The 16260-nt window shown below is 37.3% G+C and overlaps 1 non-coding gene across 1 annotated transcript; it reads right to left on the bottom strand.

Annotated features, from left to right (window-relative positions):
- Positions 1-7198: 7198 nt before the first annotated feature.
- On the bottom strand, positions 7199-7270 carry TRNAC-GCA (transfer RNA cysteine (anticodon GCA)). Its single transcript has one exon. It is a non-coding gene; the product is annotated as a tRNA-Cys (tRNA).
- Positions 7271-16260: the final 8990 nt, after the last annotated feature.

Raw genomic sequence — 16260 nt, 5'->3', positions numbered from 1 at the left:
ACACTCAACAAAATGAAACCATTTCAATTAGCGTGACACGAACTGTGCTTTCCTGGAGAAGCAAATGACAACCCACTCCAGTACTCCTGCCTGGGAAATCCTGTGGACAGAGGAGCCAGGCAGACTACAGTTCACGCGGCTGCAAAGGGTGAGACACGACTGAGGCACTTCACTCCAATTGTGCTTCCAGGAATGGTGAAGGGACTGCAGGACTCCTTTCCCCTCAGCCTCCTGTGCTATTCACCTGGACTTGGCCTGGGTGCTTGGCAGATGCAAGGAGAATAACTGAGGATTATGTTTATCCTTCCAGTTGGCATCTGGGAAAAAACCCCAGGCAAAAGTCAGCAGCCGTTAATTCAAATAAGTATAGCTCCTTTGACAATACAATTGAACAGCTTTCTCTTTTAAAGATAAAGTCTCTTTCAAATCCATCATATCGTTTATCACATCTAAGCTTTGCCACATAACTTACACGTTGGGAAGTTGTTCAGACAACATTGTAAGTACTTTCTGAATTCCTAATAAAGATGTATCAATAGTTACAAAAGAATAATGTTTTTCAACAGCCCAATTTTATGTAACTTCACACATACCAGAAACACACGCCAGCTACCTCTACAGACATCTTGCTTCCTAACACTGTATACCTAAATACGCAAATGTATTATTCATGAAGCACTCCTAATTGATATTTGTTATTCAGATGAACTGCAAAGCTGTGGATCTCACCGTCCTTAAAAAGCATGTCATCTGGTTTATAGGAGGTTAGAATCAAATTCAAATATTTTCTCTCCCTTTCTCTCTTTCTCTCTTTCTTAGTTACCCTTGGTAAGTAATACTCGTATGTATTGTGGTATTTGTGACTGGCAACTTGTAGCTTCTGTCACCTAAAAGGGTTTCTTTCCCCCTTAACTCTCTAGGTTATTCACCTGTCTCCTTAAAACGCAAAAAAAAAAAAAAAAAAAAAAATATGGCCACCAAGTTTGTCAGAATCATATTCAAAGTGCTTTTGACAAAGTTCTTGCAATTCAGCTGCTTGCTGTGTCAAAGAGCAGAATATTAAAAGCACTATGAGAGAGAGAGAGAGAATAAATACAGATAAAAGGATTACCACATCAATCACATATTTGCATTTGAGTACTTACATTTTTTGCAAAACTATACAAAACACCATTTCAAGTCATAATCCCTTTCGTCTTGAGACCTTATATTCCAGTCGTTTTTAGTAAAAGTACCATGTTTTTAATTTTCTACTTTTATTATTATTATTATTATTATTTGGTAAAACACATGCTGGTTCCATGATATGGCTATGCTAAGAACCATGATCATCCACCTTAATAGCAGCATTTCAATGTACAGCAAGCTGGCTGCGTATTCTCAACACATGGGTGAAGTTAAACTCCTTGACCAAGGTTCCTTGAGAAACCCCACACTGGTACACTCAGTCCCACAAAAAAATATTTCCTACAGCATCATCACTAAATCCCAAATCACAACTGAGAAAACTATTTTCAGATTTCTGGGCGTACTCCATTCACTGCTCTAAGTGTAAATATTTACTCATTGGATATTTTATATAGATAGAGGATTTATTCCTAATTACTGAATTTTAAAAAGTCATCTTGACATGCTCCTAAGTAGATATAGACGAGTGACCAAATTAACCTGCTTTCTCATTTTCTCTTCATTGTCGCTTTGTTACGGCTGGGTATCTTTCTACATTAAAGTAGGCTTGTTTCTTTTAAGACTGAATCAATACCCGGTAGTCTATCACAACACATCAAAGTCACTTTTTTCCCCTAAAATAGGGAGGAAAATGCCTTGAAGAGTTAAAAATAGCACCATATTATAATTATGACTTGACACTGATTCCTCTGAGTTCATATAATCACCAAACCTTATTGTTAGGAGTCCTGGTTACCTAAAGGGGCCTGCTTACCCTGTGTGATCAGACCAGCAAAGGCAGTAGCGGACAATATAACTTAGCCTCTTGCCATGTTCTTCTTGTCATTGCTAAAGGCACTACATCCTGAGATGGAATAAAAGGAAAAAAAATGAAATCTGAATTCCTGACATCATTTTAAAAGCAAATTCATATTAGGAGGGATAATGTTTAATTTTAAGCTACACACTCAAGTGATGAAAGACATTTTCTTCAGAAGAGCTTTTAATAAGAAATGTATTTAAAGGACATTGATGTTGAAGCACTATGGAGAATTTAGCTAATTAACTCAACTTATTTTTTCCTTATCCCTTCAAAAGTGTTGACATGATATTTATGTTGTATTTAAAATACTATAATACTTATTCTTTTAAATGACACATCTTTGTTTTCTCTGCCCCATGAAGGTTATTATTTTCCTAGTAGATATGGACAACATAACTATAGATTTGACAAATTTAAAGGATGCTGTATTTAATTCCTAGAAGGAAGTGCCATGTTTTGAACAGGACTGGGAGTATTAAATTCACTCCCAGATCCAACTTCGGTGCTGGCACGGCTGGTATGGAATACCGCATCTTCCTTTAGTGGTTTCCTCCATCTCAGGTAAAATCAGAATAACCATGTACTTTACAGGTGACCTTAATGCTTCTCAGTTTTCAAATAGGCAAATAATTTTAAGCAAAGGGTGCATTACATACACAAACATGCAAATGTGGCAAATAAGTGAATCTATACTCAAGGTTAATTTTTATATCACCACCTTCATCCACAAAAAAATCAAGACTGCTTATTATATTAACATACACAAAACCAGATGCATATACAAATTTTTAACATATTAACTATGAAATCACACTACCTGAGTTCAATATTCTGACAATATTCTATGATAATTAACTTTTCTCTGCCTTCAGTTCTTTATATGAGTAAACCCGATCTCCTTTATAGCTTGTTTTGATGATAAGCATTGTTATGAAATATTTGAAAGTACTTAGTGCGAACCTTGTAGTAAACACGAGGTAGAAATTTCAGCTATGATTATCATTATACTAATGCATATGGAACAAGTTAGATATATCACTAGAATACAAATCCATAAAATCAGGCAATCAAAATAAAAAGTGAAAATTTAAAAAGTGAAAAAATAAGATTTTATGTTTATTTTATGCTCATATGCAGATGACACCACCCTTATGGCAGAATATGAAGAGGAACTAAAGAGCCTCTTGAGGAAAGTGAAAGAGGAGAGTGAAAAATTTGGCTTAAAATTCAACATTCAAAAAACTAACATCATGGCATCAGGTCCCATCACTACAGGGCAAATAAATGGGTAAACAATGGAAATAGTGAAGACTATTTTCTGGGGCTCCAAAATCACTGCAGATGGTGATGGCAGCCATGAAATTAAAAGATGACTGCTCCTTGGAAGATAAGCTATGACCGTTCTAGACATCATATGAAAAAGCAGAGACATTACTTTGCCAACAAAAGTCCATCTAGTCAAAGCTATGGTTTTCCCAGTAGTCATGTATGGATGTAAGAACTGGACCATAAAGAAGTCTGAGAGCTGAAGAATTAATGTTTTTGAACTGTGGTGTTGGAGAAGACCCCTGAGAGTTCCTTGGACTGCAAGGATATCCAACCAGTCCATCCTAAAGGAGATCAGTCCTGGGTGTTCATTGGAAGGACTGATGCTGAAGCTGAAACTCAAATACTTTTTCCACCTGATGCGAGGAACTGACTCATTTGAAAAGACCCTGATGGTGGGAAAGATTAAAGGCAAGAGGAGAAGGGGACCACAGAGGATGAGATGGCTGGATGGCATCACCGACTCGATGGACATGAGTTTGAACAAGCTCCGGGAGTTGGTGATGAACAGGGAAGCCTGGCGTGCTGCGATTCATGGGGTCTCAAAGAGTCAGACACAACTGAGTGATTGAACTGAACTGAACTTACCGGTAAAAGAAACGAGTATGCAAACACTATTTATTATTTTTATTAGACATATATTACATATTCTATCAAAACTCTAAAATGCAACAAATTGTGTCATTCCATGCATTCCTGACTGATTTGCTGCAAACAGCTCCATATTTACCCCCCACACACACAAAAAAAAGTAAAAATGAATTGCTAAGAAACAATCCTTACTATCTAAATAGTTTCTATGTCTGAGAATAGTTGACAAATGAAGATCAAAGACAATTAAATTACCTCGTGCTTAGAATTACAAAAGTTACAGTAAATTTACCTACTTTAAACCCAGTTCCATAAAAAGCATATTTAGATCTTCCAAATTTGACTTCAGTTACCTTTCATAGTGTCGCTTTACATTCTCATGTGCTTATTGGTTTTTTAGGACTTCTCCAGGAAGTTCTTCTCAGCATACTTGTGAATTTTGTGTGATTATAATTATTTGGAAACAAAGTCTAGATCTGCAAGAAGCATGAAAAGATAAGACCAATATTTTTTTCCTAAATGAGGGTTAAAAAAAACAACAAATTTCAGAGATTTTCCAAGCATCACAGCATTTAGCTTTAAATTCAAACTGGAATCATACTGAAATTAGAACATTCAGTTGTTTCCTTGACTTTAAAAGTCATAAATTTAGTAACCCATTTATTAAGTATATCCTTAGTCATATAAATCATCTTTTTAACCTTTTTCTGAATATGTCTTCCACATCTAAACATAATATAGATATTTATTTTTATTGATTATTTTTATTTATAGTAATCACTACCGTGTATATGTTCACTAATCACTCAGTAATAAGAAAATACATACCCACAACTTTCTATTCCCAGTTAATTTGCTCCAAAGGGAGGTACCATATGTTGAAAATTCACCTGGTGTTGGGGAGACTAAATTTCCCTAAAAGACACAATGCCAGATGATCTCTACAAGATCTCTACAACATAAACTATCAAGTGTAACAAATTCAAATGCTCTCGAATCATAGAAGTTTTACTTTACTGGCAAAACACTTTTTAATTACACCACCTGCCCCCTCCATGATAGAATTCAACCTCAACATCATTTTCCAGTCCATAGTCACAATAACAAATACCAAAATCTGAGAGTAATACTTAGCTTTTAAGTAGTTCAAAAGAATGCCTACATTTATAACTATTTCATGTCTTTGTAAATTTTATTCTGGAGAAACTATTTTTCTTAAGGACAATGTAGGAAACAGATAACTCTTAAATGTAAATATATACTGCTTATCACCTTTCTTTGTCTTTGTCCTACTTTTTAATCTGTCTATGTAACTTAAGTTAGCCAGATAACTTTAAAAAATTCTAATGTAAAAAGTAATTATGAAAATAAAAGCATATTTACATGCAACAAATTTGGACAGGAATGTTCACAAAAGCATTATTCACAATAGCCAAGAAGTAGAAACTAATTGAATAGCCATCAACGGATGAAGGAACAAAACGTGGTCAATCTGTACATAAATGAAAACCTACTGCTACATGCTACAACAGAGATGAACGCTGAAAACATTTTGCTAGGTTAAAGAAGCCAGTCACAGAAGACCAAATTTTGCAGGACTCCATTTATATAAAATGTTCAAAATAAGCAAAACAACAGAAAGATAACAGAGGCCGCCCAGGTACGGCATTGGAGAGGGTGGCTGGAATATTGGGAGTGTTCTAATGGTTGCCTAAGTCTGTGACTACACTAAAAACAATGCATAAGTTGGTCAACTGTATGATATATGAATTATACTTTAACAAAGATGTTTTTGAAAACTAATGGCAAATTTCAGCAGTATTGCTGCTATATCGACAGACTGCCTTCCTTTCATTTAGAGGACATCTTTGAGGAGGAAGCTTTGTAACCAAGATTTCAGGTTAATGTCCTCTTGCCCTTCCTCCTTAGAGATGACTCAGAGGGATGAAGGGAATGCTTGTCATGATTCAGCTAGGTGGCCACAGTTAAAAACCAAGGACTCTTTCTTCTTACCAGGCTTTTGTCAGTATCAGGAAAGTTTCTTATTTGCTTCTTATGAAATGGATTTGACCTATCGTAAGCATTCTCTGACAATCCTTTTTTTTATACTGTGACCAGCTTCTTTCTAAAGTATGTATTACTTATTTTTCAAATGCTTTATCTCAATATGTAAACTGACTATCTTCTTTGCTCTCTTTCTTTTTAAATGGAAGAGCCTCACTATTTATGTGGTAGCTAGGTCTTACACATTTGAAATCAACCACTCTTAAATTTAGAAAACTTTAAAATATTTACTACCTTTATAACATTAAAAGATGCCTAGAAATGATATAATTTATAAACATATGTATTTTTTTATTTCTTTCTTTGTCTGCTTAAAAGTAGTCCCTTAAATAAATGGTGCTTTAATTCTTTTTCCAGGCATCAATTTGAAAATAATAATTCATATCATTTTGACTAAAGTTATGGTTTTTACATTTGGTATTTGAATCACTGAAAACTCCAGGGTCATCCCCTTGACTTCATAATCAAGGCCTCTAAAACATGATACTCAAGTAGGAACTGCAGATATTTTATTGGTCATATCCTAACTGATTGTCCTTTGAAAGATGGGATCTGTCCTCCACCCCTAAGAAACTCTAACTTTTCTCTTTCCTCTTTAATTCTCCTGGGAACAACTTTTATTCTGCCCTCTTTCTCTGTCTATTCCAACAGCCTGTTTTAATCACCTTCCTTCTCTTACTGCCCTTCCACCCACTTCCTAAACAATCTCCCCTGGTAGACTTTCTCCCCATGTGAACAACTCATCTTAGCTTTTGCCTAGAAAGTGTCACAATTTTCTCTCTGAAATATTGAGGAATAACTGTATCCCACATCTAGAAATAAAATAACTGAGACACAAAGATCATTAACAACATTATAATACGTTAATGCTAAGTCTAAACACAGAGCCTGGTTCTTAATATCTACTGTGGACATCCAAGTTACATTGATTAATACAAATTTTTCATAAACTTTCAAATATTGTCTTCCCATACATGATCCCATTTGCTCCTCCTTCCTGTGGCTTCGTGAGAATGGGGACTACCGTCTGCCATGTACAGATGGCAGGAGCGTGTCCTGCCCTGAGTCTAAGGAAGAAAGTGAAAGTGAAGTTGCTCAGTCATACCCATCTCTTTGCGACCCCATAGATTGTAACCTACCATAGACTGTAGCTTACAGGCTTCTCCATGCATGGGATCTTCCAGGCAAGAATACCGGAGTGGGTTGCCATTTCCTTCTCCAGGGATTTTCCCAACCCAGGGATTGAACCTGGGCCTCCTGCATTGCAGGCAGACACTTTACCCTCTGAGCCACCAGGGAAGCCCCAATACAAATTTAAGAAATCAGGGTCAGATTTCACCAAATAAGACAGAAATACTGAAATACATCACCGGTCTTTAAAATTTATCACAATAGTGCATGCTATGTACAATATTTTTTTCTCTATGTTATTTGCAACAAGGATGCATGCATTTTACATATTTATTAAAGCCTTGTCAACAAACACAGGTACATTTTGCAAAATCATCTCAGGTAGGAAATGTGTCCTTTTGTTCTGACACCATAGTATATAAAGTATCATGGAACCTAGAATTTTTCTGCCTCAAATTCTATGTATGGCTTGCCTCTTTTACTCAAAAAAGAAAAAAAAATTCTTAAGAGTAGCCTCCACATCTGAGTCATCTTTCTCCAACCAGTGCTATAAAGTAATTCCTTTTCACCCAATAAAGCTCAGTATTTGCTGCAGGAGGCTGTGTCCCTATCTTCTTCACAGCCCATGGTGCTGTTGCACAGATACAAAATATGTTTCAAAGTTATTATTTTTTTGAGCTATAAGAACTTGATTTATCTTTCCTCTTAACTAAACAATTATAAAAATAATCATTATCATCAGAATGAGGGGGAAAACCCTCTCTATGTACTCTATAGATCAAACCCAACTATTACAGAGAATATGTTTTTAAAATCCATAAGTATTACTACACCCAATTATTTTTCAATGTTTCCCATATCGAGCTTGTCCTTTAGAGACCACGTTAAACAAAATGGATCTGTGTATTTCCCCCAAATGACAGACAGCAAGCATCACACGTGAAAGGTGATCAATCTGCCTGACTGAAGCTCCACCACTCATCTATAAACAAAATTCAGATCCCTGAGGAAGTCAGAAATCCAATGTGAAAAAACAACTTTGCCAACACAACACTAACATTTCTTTAAAGATGGATTTTTGCTTTAGGAACTTCACAGACATTTCATAGCAAGTAGTTCCAATGAAAAATGTATGAGAGGAGACTGACCCCACATAGAAAGAATAAGCTTATGTTTAAAGAATACAATTCAACAAAGCTCATTTTTCATAATTTTTCACAGAAATATACTTAAATAAAGAGCTATTACCTATTCTAATTCTTCCAAACAAATTTGATCAATAAAGTAGAATAAGGGGTATATAAATATCACATTAACAGACTGAACTCCAATATCAAATCTGTATTTGAATTCATGACCCACTATTTAACAACTGCATGACACTGGGCAAGATAGGCAGCCTCTCTCCACTATATTTTCTCAACTGGAAGGTGAAGTAAATCATTGTTCCTACCTAATAAGGTTATGCAGTTTAAAAGAGATACTGCTTATAAATGGTTTAGTACAGTACAGGTACATAATTAAAAGGTCTAGATATTTTCAAAATAAAAGTGTCAAGCAATAACATAAATAATTGAAGTTTTGAAGTTATCTTTATTTCAATTTCTTTTTGAAGTTTCAAAAACAAAAATACATTAACTAAAATAACCTCAAAATGTTACTATTTTTTTTCCTGAAAATAAAAAGATATCATTTATTTATGAACATTTTCTTGCCAGGTGGAAAATGTCACTATTTTAGAAGGTAATATCTCATTATAAGAAGCACACTAAAGTTTTAACTTTTAGGAAACATGACTCACTCAAGTAAGACCCGAAATAAAAGTTTTAATTTTTTTATAAGAAAAGGGGATACTTCTCATATAACCTTGAGTAAAGAACAATCTCCTATATCTAAGAACATTGCCTCATTCTATTTTTTCTATTAAATAGGTTGGTAAAGGGAACAGGGTAAGCTGTGGTTACAGGAAAGAAAAGGACACTCTCCCAGGTAGCCAGATTAACACTTGAAACTCATGTATTGCTTTGGACACCAAAAAGAAGCCATAAAGCCTTTCCATCTGAACTAACTTTGAACGTGTGCATAGAACATGTAATTTAACCACCAAGAAATCCAAATACTTATCAGCAATTGAAAGGCAGAGCGATTTCTCAAAAGGTGGCAGGGACCCAGTGGTCAAAATCAAGCTGAGAAGTAAAACTCCTGTCTTTCAGGGGCAAAGGAAAAAGGGAGAGTGAAAAGCGCCCAGAATCCAGTTCTTCAGGGACGCTGCATCAGGCCCAAGGCAGAAATGCAGGCACAAGGGAAATACAGAATTAAGGTAAGGACGAAGTCTTGGGATAGTACCCTACAAGATCATTTGATGGTCTCAAAATCTGAACCTTCTCAAATTTCTCCACCCAAGATAAGAAATAGACTGAAGCTCCTCCTCAGGCTGGAAGCCAAATGGCTCCAATTTGAGAAGACAGACTTCAAGGTCTCATGACTCACCGGGGAAGGAAGACTTCTCTGCAGAATACTGAACGGTAAAAAGCATACTAGCAGCATCTAGTGGTCTCTCTATGTAAGTGCCCCTAGGTCCTGAGGCAGAAACAGTGAGATCCTGAATAACCATGGTGAACTACTGACGGACTTAATGGGTGTCTTATTTCGGGGAGAATAAGAGGAAAGAGGGCAGCTGTCTAGACTGCCACGTTCAAAGCACCGTGGGGAACACAAAGAGGCATAAGCTGGCCAAAGAGTTTAGTAGAATTGCATTTCTTCCTGCACAGTCAGACAAAAGTCAGTAAGGTATGGCTGAATGTATTGACCTTTTCATATTCTTGATCAATCAATATATAGAGTATTAGAGTAATGAAGCATTGTGAGAGAGTAACATATGACGCATTTTCGGCTCTCGGGGTAGATGCAGTTACTGAGCCTACTTAGACTCTGTTTCTTTGTTTACACCTGCCTTTTTTAATCACCTGCTCATAGAAACAGTTCTGTAGAATAATATTAAATGAAGGGAGGCTTTTTCACTGCCTGCCACTTATCCAACCACCCTATGCCTATGGTAGTCAACCAGTTTATTCTAAATAGTTCTAAGCAGTCGCTCTATTAAATCATTTGGAAGAATTATTATATCACAGAGACAATTCTATTAACAATATTGCCAAACAGCTGTGCAGAAAAGGACGCTGGTATATTTTTTTCAAAAGAATGCACAGTTTTTAAAATTGTCAAAATGATCTTAAAGGGCTAGAAGCAGCTTCTAGGAAAGAAGTGTCTGATAATTGAAAAAAAATAATTAAGCTCCCCTTTAAAGGTAGAAAAGGAATGAACATTACCTGAATTCTCATTCACTTGGATGCTTTTAAAATATTAAGGGGTTAGTAAAATTGTGCCTCTAACTGCTATATTAGAATTTAGCTTTGATAACTAAGAACCATTCCTTTTCTGAAGGCAGCATAGTTGCAAGTTCCCTTTTAAAGCCTTTTTAGAAGGCAGTTCTTTTTATTCATAGCTCACTTCTCTTCTTTTCTTAATTAGTAGCTTGAATGTGATTTTCCCTTTTTTAAATTGAGCAGGCTGTGTAGCTAAATGGTGTTTTTGACATTCCTGCACTGGGGACAGATTCAAAACGAAGGCAGAAGACAATAGAGATTGACTACATACTTCGAGGCCCCAAATGGAGGGAAATGCTGGTAATTACAGGAATTCGGCAACACTTTGTCTCTTGGCATCTGTACTTGGAAAAACAATGAAATAATCATGGACAAATATGATGTGAAATGTGTTTATGGAGCAGCATGTTTTATTAACACTGAGCCCAGCAGAGACATAAGCGCCACTTGCTAATTTTAAAATTTCTATGAAGTGTGGCAATTAAGCCTAATAATTATTTAAAGACTATAACAAAGATGAGCCCATTCGTACTACATTTCAGAGAAAATGAACAAGCAGAGTGCTAACATTCAGTTTGGATGATGTTCCACCAGTGGAATTCTGTACATATCCTACCCGGTATGATTTGAAACTGGACGTACTCCTGACATAGGGCTTCCCTGGTGGCTCAGAGGTTAACGCGTCTGCCTCCAATGCGGGAGACTGGGTTCGATCCCTGGGTCGGGAAGATTCCCCTGGAGAAGGAAATGGCAACCCACTCCAGTACTCTTGCCTGGAGAATCCCATCGACGGAGGAGCCTGGCGGGCCACAGTCCACCGGGTCACAAAGAGCCAGACACGATTGAGCGACTTCACTTTCCTTTCATACTCCTAACATACTAGTCTCAAACTGAGGGGTCTCCTCAGGTCACATTTTGCTTCTTTGCTCAATTTTTTCTTGCTTTTGTTGTTGCAGAAACTATTTCTTGGGGGCCTTGTGTGTCTTTGATGTTAATTGGAGAGTGTTAATACACACCATGGGTGCCCATCAAGAAACAGTAGGTCTAATTGAATAAAGTAGTAAATATATTAATTGTTCTTTCCAGAATTGTCACTTTTCCCATTACAAATTTTTCTCAATAACAAACAAACAAACAAAAAAAAGCCACTGATTGTCTTTAGTCTTTTGATACAAAACTAGGGAAGAAAGGTTTGTTAGACTCGTGGGCAAAACAAAATTCTACCTCAGTTGAACGACAACAGGCTCGGACTTAGGATGGCAAAACTGCCAGAAATTGAATTGAGTATTAAAAACACAAACAGAGAAGACATCAAATTATTGATCATTAATAAAGGTTTATGTCAAGGAAAAATTTTATATCTTTTAGTTTGTTTCCTGTGGGAGGAAAGAAGACATTTTGGTTGATTCGTAGAAAATAGTATTTCCTCTGTTTTCTCCCCTCCATGTTTTTGTGCTATCTTTTGCAATTCACTGCCATTTCCTGAGTAATTTTAAAAGATAAACTTGCATATTTTACTTTGCAGCAAGAGAATGAAAACACAATGAATAGCTGTTCTCTGAGTATAAACCAGGGAACGCCAAGCTTTATTCATCTCTGTTCTTTCTTCACAGAGCAAGTTTATTATGGCATTTATACTGAAAAAAAATTATTCATTGTATTTGATACAAAAGGGATGTTGTCAATAATTATTTCTGAGCCAGAGTTCTGTCAGCAGGAATGGAGTAGGATTGCCTACCCCCACCCACAACAAAAACCTCAGATGAGTTGATTTGCAACACTCTGTCCCTCGCTTGTATTTTCCTGCATTCTCAGCAGGATTATTCCAAAACACTGGTACACACTCCATAGTTGCAGAGGCAATTTCTCATCAGACCTGTAACTTGATAGAGAACCACATTACACAGGCATATGGAAAAGTAAATTGCACCAATAGCTTCTTTTCAATGTCTCTCTTTTTTATTTGCATCCACTAGTTGAGGAACAGAGCTGACCTTGGGCAAAAAGATGAAGCTGGAAATCTAAGTCCAGCTTCTTTCTGTGGTGTCTAATCCTCCTAAATTACGAATTACCCCCAGACTCCACAACCACACCCAACCGCCACACACATTGAAACATATGCGCATACCTCAAACTCACCTTGCACTTTGCTTCAGGTCAAAGGCTGACAGCAATTTCTGATTCCCAACACAAATGATTCTAAGTTGAGATGACTCTCCCTGAGATATTTGCATTTTAATCTAAACTTCTGTTTGTGAGATCTAAAAAACCATCTCCAGTTAGAGAAGGGGGGGGGAGGTAAAAGATAGTGTTCAACGACAAAAGATAAAACTGAGAGGTCGAACAAGATATATTTGGGAAGAAGCTCAAGTGGGAACTTTTATTTCTCAAAAGAAAACTGTACTGGCCTCCTCTCAGAATTGGTTTTGAAGGCAAGCATCTTCTGTTGTGTCGGAGAAATGGAAGGAAACTGTGTACAGAAAGAATCAACATGAGAAAGGTCCACCCACGTATTCTCACAATTCCACAAGCCTTATTCAGCTGCTCCCATTGAAAAAGGAAAGGAAGGGAGGAATGGAGAGAAAGAGGGAAGGCGGGAGGGAAAGAAAAGTGTCCTGCACAAGGGTCTATGTCCCTAAGAGAGCATGTGCAGACCATCTGTTTATTCCCATCCTAGCGGGCTCTAACGCCCACACCCTACTCAGGATTTAGGCTCTCAAGTCGGCGTATACGCTGAAAATCACCTAAAAGCTAGCATCAAGAGTTTTGTTCATTAATGTCAATTCACTAAATTCAACACAGATCCAGAGTTGTTTTGTTCCCTCCGGTTGTGCAGGCGGACTCCTGCCCACTACGCGAGGCCAGCTGCCACTGACTCTGAGTGAAAGCGGAATTCCATCTCAGGCTATGCTGCATGCAACATCACAGGGCAGAGTGATGGACACAACTGTTCACTTAGGGCCAAGGAATCCAAAAGCTGCCCGGGTAAGAATCGGTTAGTCAGTCTCAATCTGGCAGAAGGATCTAACAGGAGCACCCATCAGTTCTTGACATGGAGACTCTTAGCTTAAGTCAGCTCTACACCTCAGTCCCTTAAGACTGGGACTTCTGGGAAAGGAGCCCCTGGTTGGCGATGATCGTAAAGAATCTCTGAAATGAAAAGCGGCATGGCAGGAAATAAATAAGATGGCAGGAAGAGAGTCATAAAGCGCTGGCATTAGCTTTCAGCTAAAGCACTGAAGACAAATGCGTGGCGATCAGGAGTATGCGGACGGTCAAATGAAAAACTTTTTCTTTTAAAGTATATTCTCATCCCTGAGTGTGAATATATGGTGATTACATTGTGGCTGGTAATAGGAGGAACTGCAAACATTAACACAGTTTTAAAACACTGATCAAGTGATAGACAAAAGAGGAAATCACAAATTTGATTTCACTATGAAAAAGAAATATTAGTTACAGAAATCCACATAAATTTCATAGCACTGCTGGCCTTTGGCTGTGTTGAATAAAAGCTATTATACATATTAAAAGTATACTAGATCACTGCTGCTTTGTTTGACTTTATGCATTCTTGCGTTAGTATGAGCGTTTCGGCATGCTCTGGTCACTATTGTTTTAGCCCAAATAATTGAAATATAATTTGTTTTGTTTGCCATTACAAGATATTTTTTTTTTCATTCATTTTTATTAGTTGGAGGCTAATTACTTTACAATATTGTAGTGGTTTTTGCCATGCATTGACATGGATTTACATGTGTTCCGCATCCCAATCCCCCCTCCCACCTCTCTCCCCATCCCATCCCTCTGGAAGAATGAAAATGTGTATTTCAATACTACTGATAGTGTTAATGTGAGTTGTTTATCAAACAACTATAAGAAGCCTCTTCAAAATAAATATTCATGCCAAGCTGAGTTTTCTTTTCTGTAAGAAAATACAATATCTATGTACATATTTATTATGGTTCAGAGGTTGACAGTTTATTACATTTATTGTGAAAAAGAGTGCAAATATTATTTGGAGTCATACTAGTATACTCCCAAATGCCATTAGCTTATGATGACAGAAGGTTCTCATTCACTTTGTAATTCAATGCTGATAATCCTGTGCAGAGAGCTGCTTTCTTCCACGCAGTGATTCAGGGATTCAGGATCCACCTACTTTGTAGGTCTTCTACCCCACAGGGATTTGTGATTCTCTGCACCCAGCCAGTAGAAAAAGAATATGTAAAGGGTCTATCTATTTTTAAAAGGTTTGCCTTACATTATTTCCTCTCCATTCCCCTGCATTTTGTTTGACTACCACCTAAGGATTTGCTGCCATCATTTTTTCTCCCAACTCTCTTAGTTCATAAAGTTCACAGAAGTTACTCTTTTGTCCCATTTTCTACTCAGAAATTAAGAACACAGGCACCGAGGACCGAGCAGGACAGTGAGGGATAGGTAAGTGGAGGTCACTTCCTGATCCTAGGAATCAAGTCATCGATAATCTAAAATCAGTACAATTTCTGGGGAAAGGGTTGCACTGGGAGCCACTGGTCCTATGTCTTTATCCCACTGGCATCTCTTCCCTTAACTGTTGGGTAAACTCGAAAAATCAGTTGTGCTCTTTGAGCCTATGTTTTTGCAATTATAAAGTAATGGAACTGTACTAGGGACAACCTCATAAACCATAATTTGTGATTAAATTACTACATAAGCCTGCATTAATTAATAACCTCATGGTCTTGCCAATGGTAAATGTATGATTTCACTTATTCTTGAATATTAAAAATAACTCAGAGACTTTATTATTTGTACTCCTCCCACTAAAACTATATTTACTACAAATTGAATTAAAATGGCTCTTTATTGTTGTTGAGCAGCATGAACAGACAGATAATCTATATTGTTGTTGTTCAGTTGCTAAATTGTGTCCAACCCCTTGCAACCCCATGGACTACAAAATGCCAGGCTTCCCTGTCCTTCACTATTTTCCAGAGTTTGCCCAAACTCATGTCCATTGAATCAGTGATGCCATCCAACCATCTCATCCTCTGGTGCCTCCTTCCCCTTTTGCCTTCAATCTTTCCCAGCATCAGCATCTTTTCCAATGAGTTGGCTCTTTTCATCAGGTGGCCAAAATATTGGAGCTTCAGCAACCCATGACTGTTGGATGTCTGTCCTTCCAATGAATATTCAGAACTGATTTCCTTTAGGATTGACTGGTGTGATCTCTTTGCTGACCAAGGGACTCTCAAGAGTCTTTTCCAGCACCAAAGTTTTAAAGCATCAGTTATTCAGTACTCAGCGTTCTTTGGAGTCCAAGGCTCTCTATTGAGCATTTACTATATTCCATACATTTGGCTAAGTGAAATATATATCAAGCTCTACCAGCCATAAGTGGCACAACTGAGAGATGTCCCAAGCCAGCTCTGAAAGCATGACTCCACGACTGAAGCTACTTAGCAGCAGCAGCAGCAGCATGGCTGTATTATACTAGACCCACAAACCACCGCTGGGGGCCACGGGGTAAGAATTATCATGAGGTGGTCCTTCCATATCCGTGCATCAGTGAACTCAGACCAAAGAGTGAAAAAACACGCGAGCCCACAACCCCACCAAGTGCCATTTTTCAGTTTGAATACCTAGTCTCAGACTCTTTATTTAAAAAAAAAGAAAAAATGAAATTTGTATAGCTCACCCTACCTTCTTCAAATGCCTTAAGTACCAATTAAGTCACTGCTCCAAAGCAATAAAAACCCAACTTCTGAGAATTAACCATATGAACAT

This window comes from Muntiacus reevesi, chromosome 1 (genome assembly GCF_963930625.1).
Source record: "Muntiacus reevesi chromosome 1, mMunRee1.1, whole genome shotgun sequence".
Classification (NCBI taxonomy): Eukaryota; Metazoa; Chordata; class Mammalia; order Artiodactyla; family Cervidae; genus Muntiacus; species Muntiacus reevesi.
This window is presented reverse-complemented; position numbering and strand designations above follow the sequence as displayed.